Source organism: Melanotaenia boesemani, chromosome 9 (assembly GCF_017639745.1).
Source record: "Melanotaenia boesemani isolate fMelBoe1 chromosome 9, fMelBoe1.pri, whole genome shotgun sequence".
Classification (NCBI taxonomy): Eukaryota; Metazoa; Chordata; class Actinopteri; order Atheriniformes; family Melanotaeniidae; genus Melanotaenia; species Melanotaenia boesemani.
The window spans coordinates 18,128,451-18,135,765 of record NC_055690.1 but is presented as its reverse complement, the minus strand read 5'-3'; positions in this window follow the sequence as shown (position 1 = coordinate 18,135,765).

Sequence of the window (7,315 nt, the reverse complement as noted above, 5' to 3'; positions counted from 1 at the left end):
TCCTTATGCACTTGTGCATGCAGGCAGGTCTACTGCATTAACACTAAACTCTGGGCAAGTATAAAACAGACAGAGCTGTTATCAGAACATCACTCAACTGTCCTACTTTTGTTATGTATAGCTTATCTATACATGATGTGATCAATAAATATACTGAGCCTACTTTTGGTCCATCTTTTAAAAGCATTTCCTGTTTTGTCCACACTTTTTTTCAGCCATTGTAACTTATAGCTATGGTAATTACAGCTGTTAGCTCTCTTCTATATTGTTCTCTGAGAGGATGGATGAGGAGACGTGTGGGTGGAAGTGGAGGGTGAGGGGAGAGGAGGTAAGGACAGCGAGCAAACAGCACTGCTGAGTAGGAGAAGTACAATAGACTATGAGTCAGAGGGAAAGCAGAAGCGAGGAAAAGAGAGGTATGCTGAGAAAAGGTCAATGTGTGGAGGGCTTTTTAAAATGCCAAAAGACTGACAAGGCACAGGAATGTTGTGCACAGTGCTGTGGCTTTAATGTTCATATAGCTCGAGCTGGTACCTCACGATGAGCAGGAAGGAGAGGGTGGAAGAACTGCTGAGCTGAGGTAACGCGTGAAAATGTATTGCGCAACATACTGTGAATTTCTGCTTATAGAATATATTGAAGTAGACTGGGTTTGAGAGATAATGTGCAAAGTGCAACTCCACAGTTAACAAAAATAAAACACTTTTTGTTTTTATTTTCATTCATTGCTTTATTTTCAAACTATTATACAATTAAGAGTTAGCTGATCCCTGAATTTCTGACTGCTGTTGTTATCCAAATTGTCTGTAACATAATTATCTTAATTATACACAAGACACATCACAAGCTGGTCATGGAAACAGCTCAGACCTGGTGATATTAAAGTCAACTAGGTCTGGGTGGATCGATCCAAATATTGATAGAATCGATATAAAGGCTAGCTGTTCCATGCCAGCGTGATGAGATGGATATTTTTAAGTAACATCATCAGTGCAACGGACCACATAAAAGGTTATGCCCTGGTCACCGTGTTAATAACGCTTATCAGACTCATCAGGTTTCATCTGATGCTCTCCAGCTTCTTAAAAGGATGCTACAGCAGATGGCAATTTGCTTTGCAAACTGTAGAAGGTACAAGAGACTGTGTTCTGAAAATTTATTATATGTTTTACCTTTTTCACCTTTGGCCACGAGTATGTTCAACCTGACGCGATCATGGAACCAGACTGCAGGCTGTCATTCAAGTTCAGGAGCAATTAATTACCCAATTGTACATAAAGCGGCTTTTATATCATTTGAAGCTCACCGTGTGATTGTTTCTATCCAAGTTATCATTTTAAAAATGTGGACAATCAGGTTTCAATGTGCATCTTTATTAATATTTTTTTCTTTTCATTCATTTATTTGGCATTCTTTTGGCTATTTTTCTTGATCTGTCTCATAGCTGTATGTGTCTGTCTGCACATACCCTTTAAGTTTTTACCTTTTATGGGCATTTTGGGGGCATTTTTAGCATGTTTAGCTATGCAGCTGGTTTGTCTTTTCACTGTATTAGAGTTTTGCATTCACCACTCTAAAATGAAGCCTATGTGTTATGTGAAAATGTTTGTGAATCTGATGGAGGGATTTCATTAAAAAAAAAAAACGTATCAAGAACAAATTTACGAAGATTCATAAGAGGATATTGATAAATGAGGCCTATTGTCTATAAATGTAGCTGAAAACAGGGTTTTATCAATCAAATTGAAAACAGTGACTCTAAGTGCTGTTCTATACAGCTCATTGGGCTGCGTTCACAAACCCGACTGGTGCTATAAAACATAAAAAGCTGAAAAATGAGAAGAACACCCAATCCACGGTATTCCACCGCTACTTCTGCTACACAACCACTACTTTTTTTGAGTTGACCAGAGAAGACAGTGCGCTTACTCTGGATTCTTAAATACTGGGGTCGCAACATACGATACATGGAAGTAATTTGTTGTTGTAGCCTGGTAAAGAAAGATAAAGTACCAGAGTGGCACCAGTTTATGAAAGGTGAAGCTTGGGCTTTAATGGTTGAAACAGAATAGACTGGTTCTAAGGGTGTATTCACACCATGGTCCACTAGACTCAGTACGACTGGGAACTCGATTCAGTTGGGGGTGGGGTGGGGGGGTGTGCAACATTCTTCATGTTTGCTGTCACACTGCACATACAAACTGGACATTTTAAATATTGTGTTCCCCTCTTTACCAGAGGCGGCGCTACAGCAGTAATTACTGAAGGAGAAAATGAGACACACACAATGAAGAAAAAAACTTGCTTCTCTATTAGTTAATGCAAGACAGCATTTATTCCCACCACATCAGAGCAAAACATGGAGTTGTATCAGATCTAAGTGGTCTTAGGTTTATCATATTTCTATTAGAACTTTTACTGTGTTCTACCACAAGCCATTTCTCTTAGCCAGAGCTGCCTGTCATTATACACGCACGTATGTTTTGGTTGTGTTCGCCCACAATGTCCTGCGTTGAACCAGTAATACCCTCAATAGTATGTGTCTGCAGACCCGGAGACTCAGGCTATGTCCACATGGCACTGAAACCGGTTCAAGTGTAAGAACTGTGGTAAAACGGTGGTGAAAACTAGGAGAAAGGCTTCAACATCCCCACGACACCGCTGTAGTACATACTACAAGGCTGTGGGGGGCGCTAAAGAGTAACACTCCAAAGCTAGAGCAAAACAACAGATGCACAGATAAAGGCTCACTGCGTGTTGCAGGAAGTTCACATCGAGAGAAGAGAATATAGCTGAGGATTCACTGCGAGGCAAAAGATAAACATTTCTTTGGACTAATGAAGTTGAGCTTCTTCTTCAAAAAATGCTTAACTACAAAGCATAAAAAAACTTGAGGAAGAGTGGATTGGGAATTGGCGCATGTTCGTCACATTGACGTCATATCCTCGACTTCGCTGTCCGCACATTATCGCAGACGGTAGACTCAAACCTATCCACTTTGGTTCCTGGCTTCAGACATGGTCGATTTCATGGAGGCAAATCCCTGGCTTCCTGGAGATGAAAGAGTGGTTTGCTGAAATACTTTTGCGGTTTTGCTGCAATTCTGCGCATGGGGACGGCTCCTTAGAGGCCTGTAGATTCCAACAGCAGTTCTAGACCTGCACCTACAGGCCCCTAATGTTTGTACAACAGTGCCACCTACTGGCTGATTGCATCTGCATTTCTGGAGCAGCTGGTCTTTCTGACCCCATGAAGTAGCATTTTCCAGTCAAAACTGCAACTACTAATCCAGCGTCTAACCTAAATACCTCTTTTTTTCCTCAAATGTTATATTTTTAAAGCTTTCATTGTCACCACTTCATGCACACATAATATATCTCATATGTGTGTAGACATTTATGTATGTATGTATGTGTGTAAGAATAAGAAACCTTTATTGTGGTCCAGCATGGATGTCAGTTTTTCTAGGACCCTTTTATCACCTACATCCTGCACTGAGTCCAGAGAAAAGCTTGGGACAGAGCTGGATTTATCCAGCTTCTTCCTCTCCCTCTCTGATGCTGCTGCCGGCAGACCACACCGCACAGGATGGCTGATGTCACCACAGAGTCATAGACGGTCCTCAGGATTTCCCCCTTCACTCCAAAAGACTGCAGTCTCCTCAGAAGATAGACCTGCTCTGACCCTTCTGTATAGGAAGGGTCGGAGCAGGTGAGTCCAGTCCAGTTTATTTGTTTAGGTGAACACCCAGGTACTTATAAGAGTCCACTCTCCATTCCCTGGATGTTCACAGGTGAGGGGACAGCAAAATCCACCACCATCTCCTTGGTTTTCCCTGCATTCATGAGGAGGTGGTTTTGCTGTGTATATGTATAAATGTATATGTGTATGAATATATATGTATGTGCATGTGTAGATATATGTATATGTGTATGTTTGTATATATATGTCCATATATATGGACAGATATTACCTATTTGCATATTTCCATAACCCTTCCTCCACAGTGCACACTGTGAATGCTTGTCATAGAACACTAGTTACTGTGGTACTATATAGTTTTTTTTATTATTTTTATTGTATTGTATTTGTATTTGTGTTTAATATTTTTTTAATCTGCTTTTCTTATTCTGTTTTTCTGTAGCTGTAACACACAAATTTCCCTGTTGTGGGATTAATAGTCTTATTTTATCTTGTCTTGTTAGAAGTTAAACTCTTGAAAGTAAAAGTTGCATTGCACCCAAATAAACATACTAATACTTAATTGCTCATGAAGCTTTAAACTAAAGAATTTCCCCGTGAAGATACTTCTGATTCTGAAGAAGCTAAAAGTCTCTTTTAGCTTTGAAGGTTTATTACACTAAAATGCAGCTCTGCAACTTCTGCAAAATAAATAAAAGTGTGGTTCTTTTTATTTATTTATTTATTTTAAGAGCGACAGAGGGTTACCTACCACACCCTCAATCCCCTACTAAGTCAGTATATGTCCAACCATATTTCACACACCGGTGTGAAAGAAAAAATAAAGATAAAAATGAAACAATAGGCATTTGGCCTATTATTTACATAGTTTTTTTAGTTCATAGGTTTTATTTGATTTCTACCAGAGAGCCCGTACAGTGAAGATTTATGACGAATACTACATTTGTCTTTCTTTAATATACCTAACACACACACACACACACACACACACAAAAGAAAAAATCCAACAAGAAGCAAGAAAAAAAAACCCTGCAGTTTCTGTAAATATATAATCATTATCAGAGAGCTGTGTTTTGATTCTAAAGGAACCTTAAACTTTGTTCTCTTCAAAGATAAATGAGCTGATTTCTCCACGTTTTTTAAGTGTCATTTTAGACACTTAAAAACTTAAAAGCACCACAGATTGCTGCAGAAATGTTTTTCTAGACAGATTTATGCAAATGATCCCAACTTTGGTGAACACTTTCAGTTCAAGCCTGCAGGTTAATCAGCTTAACGGAATAAAGGAGAAGGCGGTAATCCTTGGCACTTGGTACCCTTAGATACTCTTTTATTTCTGTAATGTATGCTATATTTCAGATATAAGCCTATTAAAGGGTGTTTTCTTTATTTACCTTTTCTTAAACAATAATCTGTATTAGAGTTAGTTACTTCTGACCAGAAAGCTTACAGTATATGGACTACAACTAATTCATATTTTAGATCAGTATTCTTTTTGGAAGGATTTTAGTGTTTAATATCAGAGTTGTGCTGCATCAGAGAGAAAATCCATTCTGCTGAGCTGACCTTGTATGAACAGAGATCAGCAAGTTGGTGACCCTCTATGAATAGTGGAGTCTTGAAATGCCTTCAGAAGACCACTGGAATGATGTATTTGTACATAAACTACACAACTTAGCTATATACACACTTTTTCATGACTAAAATTGATTTCTACAAGTGAACAAATTTGTTGTATTAAACCCCTTCTTTGCTATTTGGTGCAATGAATAAAAAATGTATTTAATCACACATATCCAATGCTTGTATATATGGACAAAGTATTAATCTACCTTGGGTTTGAAAACTCAAAAAATAAGATTTAACTCATTGAGGTTTTCTCTGTTTTGCCTCACATTAAAATTGGCTTGACCTCGCCATTACCAAAATGACGCCCAGATTTCACATGCTTACATATTACAAAAGAAAAGCAAAACATGATAATTGCCTTAGAGCAAAAACAGATTTTTAATAAACATGTAAAGATACTGAAAGAGTATGAAATCATAGAAAGACTAACACAGCCAGATGAATAGGTTGAATAGTCATTTACCATTGAAGCTGTGCACGTAGAAAAACTACTGTTAATATCATGTTCTGCTTGTCATACATGAGAAGTTGCATCTAAAAAGCAGTCCATTAAGACTGTGTGTCAACTTGCCTTAAACTCCTGATTTTATTATTGCAGCACTCTTTGACAGTTTACTGTTCAGTTAGCTTAAATACAACCTGTGTTAAATTCTGCTTTATTTGCAAACAATGATTTCCCACAGAGAAGCTTAGAATTAACAGGATCTCTTGAAGGTTTTTTCCCACAGTCCACTGTTGTGATGTCAGACATGCTGCAGTCATTTTTTCCCTTGCATGTACACTTGGACAAGGGACAAGGATGTTTAAAATATAATAGCCAGGTTTAAATCTAACTGAAGGCTCATATGCATGTGTAACTGTTCTTTCAGTTACTAACTATTATAAAACAGCAATATGCAGTTTATTAACCCTTAATACAACCACAAACAGCAACTTCCTTTATGAAGATGTCATAGCGATGCTCTCACCACACTATGGAAACTCCCCTCTGCGTGCCTTCTACTTCCTGCTATGAAAGTCTTGGTTTTCCTTGTCTGAGGCGGCCAGATATTAATTCTTATTGAAAGTTAATTTCTTTCTTCCTCCCAGGTGGTCTTCTCAAGTTTTGTCTCATTAACTGAACTTAACTCTACTTTTACCATTTGTTTTGAAGCAGGCTTTGTGCAGACAAGCAAAAGCCTGCACAGACAGACAAAGCTGTTTGTTCTTGCTTTATCAGTCTTTGGCGAGGAAAATAAGAAGAGATCTGTGGATATAAGCTCAGTCTGAAGGAGCTTAAACTACCTAGTCTGAAAACACCCCGTATGAGTACAACTACTCCTCTTTTTTCTTTCATTTTACTTCTTTACAGCTTTAGGATGTTTTCACTTCGTGTATTGTTATTGTTTTAATTTAACAGCATTGGGCAAGCAGTGGACAGTCAAAAGTAGTATGTGAATTAGCTACTGAGAAATAAAAAAATGTTTATAATATAATGAATATTAATTATTTGAATAAAAGAAATTTTAATTCTCAGTTAAATTTTTTTAGTATATACATATTTTTTAGTAAACTTAATAGATAATAGATCAAAACTGCCAGCTAAAATTATGAAAAAACTAATAATTATTAACTAGTAGTGTGAATACCAGTTGAACTTGTTTGCTAATTGACAGCTTAGTAGTTACAGCCTTTTGTAGAAAATTGTGTATTAACAATAAAAAAAATTTAAATATGTTTGAAGTTTTGAGAATAATGATGATGTGATTATAAAGATGTGATTCTCCCAGACGGTAATGCGAAGTTATTCAGTGAATGTCAATTCTAGAGAATGTGACATGCACTCAGTGTAGGCTGGAAATAATAGGTCCATCTGTTGTATAACTGCTTTTATGAGCGGTTATGATTAGTAAACTTGACAATTGCGCCTCTTAGTGGTCAAACGTATGAACTACAGGAGATAGTTTAGACATCCAATACAGTGCGAGATAGTGCAGATAATTAC